This window comes from Ambystoma mexicanum, chromosome 5q (assembly GCF_040938575.1).
Source record: "Ambystoma mexicanum isolate Mex_15411 chromosome 5q, UKY_AmexF1_1, whole genome shotgun sequence".
Lineage (NCBI taxonomy): Eukaryota > Metazoa > Chordata > Amphibia > Caudata > Ambystomatidae > Ambystoma > Ambystoma mexicanum.
The window spans coordinates 1093307427-1093321193 of NC_090933.1; the positions used below are offsets into that span (position 1 = coordinate 1093307427).

General features: G+C 46.0%; 1 protein-coding gene across 6 annotated transcripts in view; it reads right to left on the bottom strand.

The window, feature by feature from the left end:
* Positions 1-13767, bottom strand: part of WASHC5 (WASH complex subunit 5) — a 1117936-nt gene that overhangs the window by 375266 nt on the left and 728903 nt on the right. The window lies entirely within an intron of this gene.

Genomic DNA, 13767 nt, shown 5'->3' on the forward strand with positions numbered 1-13767 from the left:
CGTGAGGGATCTTGGGTACGGTGGACGTCACACTAGGGATAGTATTACTGGCACGCCCTGTGTCGACGCCCATTTTCGAGTTTCGAAAAACAAACTAATACTCCGCAGCTTCCACTAGATGTCGGCCTATGCACAGCATGTGATCTAAGCAGATTTCACAAGCCTCAGAAATATATATATATATATGTGATCACCACTAGGAAGGCCGTCTTGTAGATGAGTGCCTTAAGGCTAGCCTTGTGAAATGGTTCAAAGGGGGAGGTCCCATTAATCTGGTAAGAACAACATTTGGGTCCCATCCAGGGGCTGGGTTGGAGATGGGAGGGGGGGTGTAGAGAGAGGAGTCAAGTCTCTTAACCGCCTGCATAAAGGCTTTAATCACAGGAATCTTCCACCACAAAACCCTGCTCTCAGATGTGGTGTACGCGGAAAGAGCAGATAAGTGGATCTTTACGGAATTGAAAACCAGTCCTGAATCGAACAGGTGAGTTAGGTACAGGACAATATCTTTAGGGGAGAAATCAATAGGATTGATGCCCTTGGTATTACCCCAGGTAACAAAGTGCTTCCACTTACTGGAGTAGCAATGTCTGGTGGTAGGTTTCCAAGCCTCTCTGAGTATGCCCATGCATCTCTAAGGGAGTTGCTGGTTCCCAAGACACCATGTTGTATGGGCATTGCAGCTTCCTGGAAGGGGAGACCGACAGTGCCATGATGGGAGAACCAAGGCTGGGGGGCCCACATCAGGGCCACCAGGATCATAGTGACTGGTTCCTGGTGTATCTTGTGCACTATTCTGTTGAGAAGGGGAACCAGGGCAAAACCGTAGGCATATCTCCCGGACAATGTTATCCAGAGACCGCTCCCTTTTGAGCGGTTCTGTGGGTATCTCGGGCGTAGTCGGGGCATTGGGCGTTTTCCAGGGTGGCGGATAAGTGGATCTCTGGGAAACCCCATTCTGCAAAGACGTTGAGTAAAATGTCCTTTTGTAGCTGCCGCCCGTGTTTTACGGGTAGAGGGAAGTCTCTGCTGAGTGCGTCTGCCAGAAGATGGAGTTCCCCTTGAACATGTGAGAGGAGGAACATATGTGAGTGTCCACTTCCAGATGTTCTGGGACAGTCTGGACAGCCCTAGAGAGTGAGTGACTTGAGAGATCCGTCTGCGGTGAGAGTGGCTTCTACTGCGGGAGTGGTGAAGGTTTTCCCCTGCAAAAGGTTTTCCCTTCACCACCAGTGCAGAGACTGAACGAGGGCTGCCGAGACAACCACTAGATCGTCCTACTGGCCTGACACCATTGGCTCGAGAGCCACTCTTGCATGAGGCGCATGCACAGACGACGGTGAGGAACTAGGTAGACGCAGGAAGCCATCATCCCAATCCGTCGCGTGGCTTTGCGTACGGTCACCTGGTGACTCGCTACATAATGAGGGATCTGGAACAGCATGTTTTGAACCCTCTCATTGGAGGGAAAGACGAGCCCGTCTTCTGTTCTACTTAGACCCCCCAGAAACTTTTTGACTTGGATGGGGGTTAGATTGGATTTCTTCCAGTTGATAGAGAATCCTACGTTGAGATGAGATCTACCATGTTCTGGGTATTTGTCTGGCATGTTCCGTACGGATCCCCTGTTATGAACCAGTCGTCGAGGTAAGGATAGACTGGTATGGACTGCCTGTGCTAGTGACTCGCCACTACCTTCAGCACCTTTGTGAATACCCTTCGGGCTGAGGCAATGCCGAGGGGGAGAACCATGAACTGATAGTGAGAGTCCTCTATTATGAACCTGAGGTACTCTGTGCACTGGCAACATTGAAATATGAAAGTATGTATTTTTCATGTCTAATATGGCCTTGTAATCCCCCTGCTTCAGCAGTGGAATTACCTCCTGAAGTGTTGTCATCCTGACTTTTGAGGTTTGACATACTTGTTCACAGGGTCGCAGGTCTAAAACAGGGTGCATGTTGAGATTCTTTTTGGGTAAAAGGAAGTACACTGAATAAATACCCTTGATTACCTGGAGAAGGGGGACGATTTCTTCCAGCAGGATGCAAAGGTGTTCTGGTGACAGGCACTTGCTTCTTGGTGGGTGTTAGCGAGGTGGTTGGAGAAACACGATACAATACCCGTGGGCAACAGTCTTTAGTACCCAATGATCTGATGTAATCCCCCCCCCCCGGGGTGGATGAGTGAAGATATGGGACCCCATGACTGGGGAAGCGTGGGAGGGGACCCCTACCGGTGAATCACTTGGAGGTGGAGGCCGTGGAGCCTATGGGAGTAAAGTTTCTGCCTCTATCCATGCCCCTACGAGAGCTTCTTTGCTGGTACTGGAAGTTGCCTGCGGAGCCCTGACCGGAGGAACAGGGGTTATCCACCCGATCCGTATTGACATTTGTGCCAGCGGGAGAAGGATTGGCCACAAAAAGACCAGTGGGCGTTAGAGCTGCCGCGCTGGTGAAAAGGTTTACCCGCAATCTGGCTAAGTGACTTAAAAGTCTTGTGCTCCTTTTTCACCGTTTCCAGGGCGTCGTCAACCGCCTTTCCAAATAGGTTGGATTCCTCCACAGGCTTGTTAATTAAGGAAGCTTGTGTCTCGGGTTTCAACCCCGGAGTTCTTTAATCAGGCATGACGCTCATGTAGGGTTCATTGAGCAAGGGTGCGTCCAGCGGTTTCAGCCAAGTCCAGAGTGCTCTTCAGGATATTCTGTGTCACTTGTCTGCCTTCCGCCACGACAGTCAGCAGGTGTGATCCGGTAGGCTCTGGAACATCCTAAAGACCATCCTGTACTAGAGCCCACTGAATATCACTGTAGCTGGCAAGGAGCGTGGTGTTGTTGGCGATCCTTGTGGAGTAGGACGCAGAGGCGGTGACCCGCTTACCAAGGGTGTAACTTTTTTGCAGTCCTTGTCCATAGGGGTTTTTCCTGAGGGCAGTGGTACCCCCGCCCTTTTGCGAGTGGTCGTAACAATCAAAGAGTCTGGTGTGGCGTGATCCCTAATGTAGAGTGGGTTAGAGGTGGATGGGCAAAACAGTTTTTCCACCCGGGAATTGACTGCCTGTGTCAGAGACGAGAACAGCGAAGAAGGGGTCAAGTGCCTTTTAATAGAATTTCCTTGAGGATGTCCTCCACGAAATCCGGGTCGGCGGCTTCGTGCAGTTAGGGAGAATTCTCTGTATAGGCTAATTTCCCAAACCTAGTGAGTCCCCCAGCAGCTTTGCTGGATTTTCAGGGTTTATTTTTTTCTCCTAAGAGTGAGACTCTTTTTCTCCCACTCTTAGACATGATTTGAGATATCCTTTGACTTTGTAATGTGTTTTATGGGCTATTGGGTCTTTTACTCCATAGGGTTTCATGTGTTTTTGGTAAGTGTGTTACACAGCAGCCTCAGTGCAGTAACACAGGGGTGTCATAGTGACCCCCAAACAGACTCCATACCCTGGGACTGACTACTGTCTCCCAGGGCATGTAAAGTCACCATTGACTTTAGTCTTAAATTGTGAACAGAACCAGTACAAACCATCATAATGTGGAAGTACTGGTGGGGGTAATTAGATTGCCCCTGGGTCTGTTTTTCGAGGGTGCACTGTGCAGTCCCCCCTCGTCGAGTTTCTGGCTGGTGGCAGTGGTTACCACGTGAAATATTCCACCGGAATATTTCCTATGGGATTTTCCCATTCATTTTTAACGCACCACTTTTTTGCAATGTTAAAGATACCGCCGGGTTATTTATTTTATATTTATTCCCCGGTCGGGTCTTTTTGCCAGGACTCAGTTTTAAAATGGCGTTTGTGTTCGCCTCTGTAACTCCAACCCAAGTCAAGCCCTTTGTTCCACTTTTGGCGGGCTTCTGCACAGAAGCCACCAAAAGTGGTGCCACTCTGTCTGGGTCTACAGGATGTGTGGGAGGGGGGGTTTAGGCACCCTGTACTGAGTTGCCTCGGCAACCCAAGTCACACTCTTGTGTGTTTGGCCCAGTGGTGAGCCGCCCGGCTCACCACTTAGCATGTTTGAGTGACAGCTAGGACTGATGAATGGTGGTTTTCTGCATAAAAGCAGGGCTTGGGGGACTGGAACTTCAGAAGTCGCCACAGGACCAAAGAAACCGAAGAGGGAGAAGCTGAGCCGACCTGCAACGACATCACCGGTAGAGCCCTGCTGAACCGCCTCACCACTTCCCGACGACAGAGAAGATCTTCATCCCAGAGAGTCTTCTTCCTTTGAACTGGTGGGGATAACCAGTTCGCCCTCTTTTTCGCCTTCCTGGATCGTCTCGTGGTCGAATCGCCCGTGCCAAGCACCCCGGCGGCCAGATAGCCACGCTTCACCACTACCGCTACCACTACTGCAAATAAAAGGGTAGTACCTTTTAACCGGGAAACTCCGCGGCTGGTTTCTTCCCTGGCAGTGCAACGACCTCCAGCTTTCCTCCACGTCGAGATCCTCTCTTCCCCTGGTCGAAGCACCCGCTGCCAGGAACAACTGCCCCCCCACTGGAGCTTTCTCACCATTTCAGGTACTGTGTTCCACCTGGTCTCCCTTCCAACAGACTTTTCAAGGTGTCCCGTAAATCCTGGACTTTCTATCCTGGGGTGACCTGGGACCTGCTAACTTTTTCCAAACTGATCCAACTCCTTTTGAACTACCTGCAAAGACTTTTAAAGTATAATTCAACTGTGTGATCTTTGACACATCCCGCCTTGCTCTCTCCAAGAGTGGGCCTGGCCTATGAACTTTCTTGCTCTACAGTAGACTCTGCCTTTCCTGACTTGCTGTGGTTCTTTTAAAAGTGTTGGTATTGTGTGCTTTCCTAATTCTGCCTTTTCCCTCCCTTTTTAACTAACTTATTGGAGTGCCATCTTAGGTTAAGCGCTCACCTCTGTCTGCAAATAAGTGGTAATTTAACTAAGACTTGTTCAATAAGTAATCAGGGATGTATATATATTGATAGTGACTGTGTTTGAACTTGCTTGCCATATTAGTGTTAGTGTATTTACAAGTGTGTTTTTAAATAAATAATTATATACTTTTATACCAAAGCTCTGGTCAGTGTTTGCTTGTGCTACTGTATCTTTGTACCTATTTTGTATACTCTATATACTGTCTAACTCTTCTTGAGAGAAGTCTGGCTGCTCAGCCACAGCTACCAGGTAAATCTGGGTGGTACAGACTGCTACCAATTGGGTTTACTGCCAACACCTGTAGTCCTAAGCCTTTTGCAGTGGTCCCTAAGGGAACTGCACAGGTTTCTGTCTAACATGTGCGTAGCAATTTTTTTTAATGGTTTGTGAAAACAAACAAAATATCGAGGCCGAGTACCCCAAAAGGAAATACACCAAACACAGTTTCAAAGGAACATACAAAGTACTTTATTCTCTATCGAATACAATTACAAAACAGTGCAAAGTCAGATAGCTATCGGCCCTTAGTACAACACAACAAACTACAGCGTGGTTCAGTGTGTTCAGTGAGAGACTGTACATTAGAATGCATTTGCTTTTTACACATTTTGTGACCGCTATGGCCAACCCCTCTTCGGGTTAATATTCTACTTTATACATCACCAATTCTAGGGTTCGTTGCTGAGTCTCAAATAACCGCATCTAACTGGTTTGTTCTTTATGACATGTAACAATAAGCGTATGCATTAACTGTGTATTCTAAGTTTCGTATTGCAGGTCTTCTTAAACATTAATACAATATAGTAAAAAAGATGTTCTTTGTCCAATGTGTAAATACCTTATCATAATACATACTCGTGGATTGGTTTACTTGCGCGAGTAATCCTTTTACACATAGGTCAACGTAGGACGAGGTCTCAGTTCATGACTCAACAAGTAGCCTGCAGGCAGATTACACATTAGCGATGTACAGAGGTCAAGACGGCCATGTTGTATTTTGCAATGACATTGTCCACCATTTTAGCTCACAGGGTGACTTTTCCACACAAATCCTAAAATGGCGGCCTACATGGATTAAAGGTCAGTACCTTGTAACACAGATCCCGCAAGTGACTTTCGAGCAGCTCGGCGTAGGCCAATATTAATATATTTATTACAATAGGAGGCACGATATACTTTTTATTCCGACAGGTTGGCTGCTCTCTTTAAGAGGGAGTTGAACAGCATTTGGTCATCAACTAGAGACAAATCTCTCTGCGGAGGACTAGTAGGGGGATCCAGACAGATGAAGTTCGGGTCAGTGGTATGTGGCAGTGTGTGCCACGAGCCCTGGTTCTCCACCTGATCCCAGTCTGGGTCTTGATAGACTGGGTTTTGATCATAAAAGTTAAACGCTTCAGAAAAAACCTTCTGGGTGGGGTCATCAGGGACACCCCAAAGATATCATCGTGGTGCCCATGTGGTTCCTCCAAAGAGGAAAACTGGGCACCAGTGGAGGGAAGTTTCTGAAATTTTGAGGGGATGGGGCAAGAGTCCACTTCCCTAGGTCTCTTCAAGGCTCTGTCATACTGGTCTGAAAAGTCTAACTCAGCCATCATAGCCATACACTGTTCAAACCTCTCCCTAGTCCATTCTGAGGAAGCTGAAGGGTCAGGAGGTGGGAAGGGCTACCTGGAAGGGTAAGAACCATTAGAAAGCTGTTTGGGGGGCCTCAATAGTCCTCTCGGCAAGATGGGGTGCCTTTGTAGTCACTGGCTGCCAAAAGGGTATCCGAAAGCTCCTTGCGAAGCTTCGGAAGCTGTATTGATGGCATAGAGGGTTTCGGCGCCTGAAGGAGCTGCCGCATTCGGCAACCCCACCGAGTCCTTCGGCGTTCGAGCGCCTTTGTATGGCAGGTGGATGACAGCAGACTTTTTAAGAGGACCGCTGGTTCCATAAGGAATCTTATGCCCATTCGCATGCCGCTGTCGTGGTTGCGGCTAGGGCGCTGAACCGCAACGGTCGAAAGGTACCGCAAATTGTTTCAGCGGCCCTACAGGCGTTGAGGACTTGGACAACCCCATCAAAGAGGACTTAGGGGTTGTGTGCTTAAGTACACGTGGTGCTTGGGTGCCCTTGTCGCCGGGGTGTGACTTCCCCATAACTGTGCCGGCAGCCTGCCTATCGGGGCAGGGGCTGGGCACTTGGGAGCACGCAGGCTCTGCAGAAAGGTTGATGGGCTTCCGAATCTGAGCCATGGCTGCCAACGGATTCCTCGCCCAAAGTACCGGCTTCAGTAGGGGAAAGGCTTTCGGCCTGCAGAGCGCAAGCCGCCCACCGCTTAGTCCGCCTGTCTTTCAGCGTCTGAGGCCAAAAGAGTTTACAGGCCTTACACGTGCGCTCGTCATGGTCACGATGGGTTTCTTTCCAGGGAAATTTGCCATTACAAGACGGGCAGAACTTTAAAGGAGTCCTCTCCATAGTAGAGGTTAGCAGCAGCCAGACCGAAAAGAGAAAGAGGGGCGAGGGAAATGCATTCTCAGAAAAAAGAAAGAAACAGGGCCCCACTCTTCCCTACTGTAAAGGCCAGGCATGAGGGCCGAGGCCACGCAGTCAACAGTCGCTGAGCCGTCGTAGATGTAGTCAGTGGCGGCAGGAAACCCACGATACACCTTTGTGAAGGTTGTAGAAGTTGACTAAACTACCGTAGGCCATGGGAATAGATATAGCAATCTAAACTCTAACGAGCTCTGCATAAGCGACCAACTAGGTTGGCAGAAAAAATAAATCTGGTGGGACCTCGAGGCGGGAGGGATTTTGGGTACACTACACATCACGGTAGGGATATTGTTTCAGTCACACCCATGTCAACGTCCCTTTCGATCTTTGAAAAAAAGATGTAATACTCCGTAATTAACACTAGATGTCGGACTATGTGCACAGCATGTGATTCTAAGCAGTTTCACAAGCATCGGCAATAACCTTATTTGGAACACTAAACAGGAGTTATAGGGAAGTCAAAACCAATAGTTACTTTTTGATTACTTTGAGTACTATCAGGGTAGTAGACCCTATCAGTTGTACCGTGACGCTCAGCAAGAAATCACATACTAACATTAACTGGACAATATACTATTCTGATCTAGTAAAACACAGATTCTAGGAACAGTATAAACCTAAAACTCTGATTCAGGATTAAACAGTTATTTTAGGGGAGCTGGACCGTGGGGTGTAATATTCAATTACAGTTGCTTTTCAGTTCACAGACTAAGGGAAGCAATAACTAACTTATTTTAGGATAACACAGTTCTACTCAAGATAATTAAAAACGATACACTTTTTACAGGAGCTATCAGCAACTTAAAGGCAGGTATAAACCTGTTTTGTGTCTGTTTAAAACAGACCAGGTAAAGCAAAACCCAGTGTTACACTTTATGAATGACTCAAAGTTATTTTAGGTAGGTAAAACATAATGCAGACTTATTCTGGACAGGCTAACAGCAAGTCAGGGGAAGCAAGACCTAGTTGGGGACACTCGTACGTTTATCGAAATAGGAATAGCGAAGTGAAACCAACAGCATTACTTTCAGGATGAGGCACAACTAAATCACAGGTGAGTAATATAACCTAACATCTACTCCGTTAGAATGGCAAAACAGTTTCTAAGGAAAGAAAGATGTTACATGTACTTTTCAGAATGGCAACACATTACTAATGAAAGTAATAACTTTTGTAACTGTTCACTCTCAGAGTTACAGTTACCAACCAACTTCTTTTGCAAGTAAATAACTTTTAAACACATATTCTCTTTTCTAGGCAAAAGGCCCAATCCTTAAAGGCTTTCCCTTATTCTTGGAGCATGAGTGTTCTCAGTGGCAGAAGGGGGGTAGCTAGGGTATAGTGTACAACAGGCAGTTCAGGATAAGTTCTTAAGTAGCGAAAGTTACAGTTCCTAAGGACGACTGTTAGCACAAGTAAGTGCATTACTTCTAGAGTTAGTTGAGAGTCCAGGGGATCGCAGAAGACACCCTGGGAGGATTCCAGCAGGGGTCTGAGTGCACTGGACGAGAGGCATCCCAATCACAGTAAACACCCCAAAGCTACACAGGAATAACAAGAGACCTAAGGTAAGTAAATACCCAAGCAGCACAGAAGAAGATTTTGTAGCAGGACGACTTCATGATCTGCAGCAAAAAAAAAACTGGTAATTGAATTCCTTCAGTAAGAAGACAGAACTCTGGAAGGACTTTTGCAAAAAGGATCACGGGGTAGGCTCTTGGCAAGGCTTTCCTCGCGGCTGGGTGCGGCTTTGTGGATTTGGCACCTTTTTCAGGAGCACAGAGGTTGAAGAATTACGCTGGTCGGATTCTCGTCGTTTGCAAGGTCCAGCACTCTGGTGACTGGACTTTTCGGACTGGAATCGTGTATCTAGAGATCCAGCAGGATGCCCCCCCTCTCCCCCAAGTTTCAGCCAGATTCAGAATTTGGAAGACGTGCACCGCACAATGGCTTGAGGTCCCAGGGTATTGCAGCCCTGAAAGATTGCAGCACAGTGTGTGATGGCTCAAAATGCAGGTCAGGGTTTATGTACTGGTTCACAAAAGAGAAAAAGTATGTCCTTTATGTGTCTGTCCCACTCTTCAAAATCAAAACAGGAGGCTGACTTTTTGATGAGCGGTGAGGGTAGAACCCCAGTGTTCTACATCCTCCTAAAGATTCATAAGAACCTTATGAGTCCTCGAGGTCGTCCCATCGTATCAGGAGTAAATTCTATCCTGGAACCATTGTCGTAATTTGCAGATTGTTACCCGAGACCTTTTGTTCTTGCTATGAAGAGCTATTTGAGGGATCCAAAAGATGCCATTCAGAAAATTGAGGGTACCGATTTCGATATCAATACCCATTTGCTGATTTGTCTTGACATTTAATCCTTATACATGGTCATACCACAGAGGGCTTCTTTGGAAGTAGTGGAAGAGGTATTATTGGGCAGAGAAGACAACCACCCAGTTAACAATGCATTCATTATGTGGAGTATGCCCCCACAGAAAAAACAAAATTCAATTCAAGGGGACTTTCCATCAGCAAATAGAAGGTATGGCCATGGGGGCAGTCATGGCGCCCAATTTGGCGAATTTGTAGGTGTAATTCTTTGAAAAGAAGATGTATGATGTTAGTAACCCCTTCAAGAAACACATTATACAATGGCTACGCTACACTAAATGATATTTTCATCATATGGGAGGGTACTTTGACAACCGCCAATGAATTTGTAATGTGGTTAAATATTCAGGATAATTTCTTGAAATTTACGAAAGAGATAAACAAAGAAAAAATTAATTTTCTAGATGTTACTATATATCATGAAGAAGGCAAGTTATGGGTTAAACCGTTCAACAAACCCACTGATCTACATGCTCTTTTGCACTTTTCCAGCCATCATGCAAACCATATCAAGGCCAATGTACTGTTTGTCCAATTTTTAAGACTAAAAACAAACGGCAGCAAGAGACATCACTACAAGAAATTAGTATCTAGAGGGTATCCGGAACGCTTGGTTAAGACTTCACGAAGAGAGCCTATAATAATAACAGAGGCCCTTTAGGAAGACAAATCCAAAAGAGAAGAAAAGCAAACAGGATTGTTATTTATCAACACCTACATAGATTGTTCATATACTATTAAACCTGTAGTCATGAAGAACTTGAGGAAGATCTTTACAAAGAAAGAACCTGTGCCACTGATCGCCTTCAAGAGGAGTCATAACATTAGGAATACGATTACGAGGAACAACATTATTGAAAAACCTTAAAAAACAGTAAAACAATCTACTCTATGTGGAATGGGCCCGGTGGTGGGACATTTTGCCTGTGGACAATGTGTGATGTGTTGTTTCAAATTGAAGACCACAGAAGTCGACATTGGCCTGAAAGAAAAATGAGTCATCAAGAAACACACAAATTGTAAAAGTGACAACGTGGTGTACATGATCATGTGCCCGTGTGGACTGCGATACTTTGGGAAAATAAACAGGAAATGTAAGATTGGCTTGATAGAACATCAAAGTTGCATATGAAATAATGGGCCTCATTACAAGTTTGACGGTAGCCTTGCCGGTAAAACCGGCAGGCTGCCGCCAAACTTGCAATTTTTTCTGGCGCCCACAAATGGGCAATTACCAGGTCATTACGGCCCTGCCAGATCTTGTTATTGCCCATTTGCGGGCGCCGGAAAAAAGATGCTCCCCATTCGGCCACATAGGGGCGAATGGGAATGGGGAGGTTGGATGCTCTGGCACCGTTTGTAACGGTGCCGGTGCATCCGACATGCTGTGCTCACGGGTGCCTTTCTACCCGCCAGGTCCGAAGGCACCCGCAAGCACAACTCCTAGTTTGCCGGTCCGGGACCTACAGTACCGGCATGCTTACCGGTACTATAGCTCCCGGACTGGCACACTTATAATGAGGCTCTATGTGTTACAAGCTCCCCTATTTAAACATTATGTGGAAAAGGATCACACCCTTGATGACATGAAATGGGTCATTGTAAAGAAAATTACTGGTGTAAGTAAGGAGCTCATAAACCAGAGACTTCTGACTTTCGAACAAAAATGATTTTTAAAACCAAAAGTCATATTAAGGGTTTGAATGAGGCAAAAGAGTGGCACAATGCATCTTTCACACATTAAGGCTTTTTGTGTAAAGAAAGAATGTTGCTCTGCCTGACGCCTTCCCTCATGGCCACAAATGTCTAGCTCTACCCCTGCAGATTAATGCAGCATCATGATGGGATACAGAACAGCACTGTTGTGAATTTCACTATGTTTGATAACTGTACTCCATATATTTTACGCAGTGTTGTGTTTCTTTTGTGGATTCTGAATTATGAAATATCTATAGTCGCTGCATTTGAATTTTGTATATTTTTCGGGACAACCGTATGGACAAACGAATGTTGCTCTGCTTGATGCCTTCCCCCTCATGGGCATAAATGTCTATGTCTAAACCTGCTGATTAATGCAGAATGGATACGCAATAGTACGGTTGTGAACAGTGTTTGAGAACTACACTCCATGTATATGTGTCAGATCTAATGTCTAACAAGTCTGACTCTTCTTGCTCATCACTGAAGACAACTTCCACTCCTCCTCACCTGTGTCTTCCCAAGATGAATAGTGCAGGCGTCTTGGTCTCCTACCTTCCTTTTGCATTTTCTTGTAGAGATACGGCCTCCCCCGGATAGAAGCCACTCTGCTGCCTTGATGTAACAGGGGAGGCAGAGGACCCCTTCCCGAGAGCGCCTGTAAGAGGAAAAAGCCAAAGCTAAAAAAACCTCTGTGGATATTCCTTATCAAGTCCTTCAGGTAATCAGAAGTTGGTTTGTGGTATTCCGAGGTATAAAGGAGTCCAAGAAAGAGAAAGGATGTGGGAACTCCCACTCAATCCAAAGGTAAAGGATCTGGCGCCCAGGTGGTGGTAAGTATAAGCGGACTGTTGGGATATGGAGATGTCCGTAACTGATGGCAAGGAAGAGGCAAGGAGGAGGAAAACCGTGAATAATAGCACACGGCCGAGGGCGGAAAGAGAGAAAGAGGAGTGGCGAAGGACGCTGAAGAAAAAGTACCGGGGCTGGACCCGGAAGGGTGAGGGGGGACACGGAGAGAAAGAGACAAAGAGGTGGGAGGGGAGAAAGCAGTCGATAGACAGCTGAAAGACTCCACGAGTCTAAAGAGAAAACTAGAGTGTAAATCCGAAAGCACTGAAGCGGAAAGGGTTGCAAAGCAAAGACGCTAAGGTAGGAAGCGTTGTTAAAGGAAACACTAACCATAGAAGACGGATAAGAGAGAAAATGAAAAGACTAGACCGTAACTCACGCATGCCATAGGAGATAGACAGAGAAGAAGGACAACAAAATAGGTAGACCCACAAACCAGGAAGAGGACAGAACAGAGAACCTAGAAAAAAGACAACATGAAAATAAGTCCGTGATCAGGAAGAAATCAGTACAGAGAAGGGAACAAAGCCTAGTGGCGATCCTAATGACGGTGGAAACGCCAAGCACTCCAGTCTCCAAGCAGGCAGGTGCATGACAATATGCGACACACTGTTTTGCTTGTGTTGTGGATACTGAATTATGTGAGATATATATACTCCCTGCATTTGAATTTTGTATACTGTGTGGGACTATAATCTTGTTTTTCCCATAACAGAAATATATTTCACTCCAACGGGCAGTCTGGTCAAACTAACTAAAAAAAGATTCTGGTAGTAACATATACTTTTGATTTTACAAAATTGGCCAGTCTACAAAAAGGGAGTTGACAGATTGCACTGTGGTCTCCTATATTGGGCTGATGGGTTGGCTACAGTGTGGAGTTTAACCAGGGTCAAAATGGCAGTGTTTTTCTGGTACATTTAGTGTCGGGTGCTTAGTAACAGGGCGGGCCGAGTGAATTAGCTAATGGATATGGGACACTGCACTGGGAGAGGGCTTTTGTGCAAAATGAGAAAACAACTATGTAAGTGATGTTTTGCGCTTTGCGACACGATGCGTGTAGGTTACAGCACATGTAGAATGCCTGCGTCTATCATACTACGTGTGGAAGCCTCCATGTTTCATACATGCCAACCCTCCAGATTTAGGCGAGAGAATCCTGATTTTTCTGTGAAAAATACCATTATTTTTCACGTTCTCCCGCCTAAAATAAATGTTTGCCCAATGCATTCCTATAGGAAAATCTTTGGCTCACGATTTTTCTGACAATCTCCCGCACAGGTGGGTTGAAATGTTGGCATGTATGCTGTTTTGGGTGAAAGGAACGTTATAGTATGAACATTTCACTATTTCAGCTTTTTTGTTGATTTAACGACTACATTATAGCTTCTTGT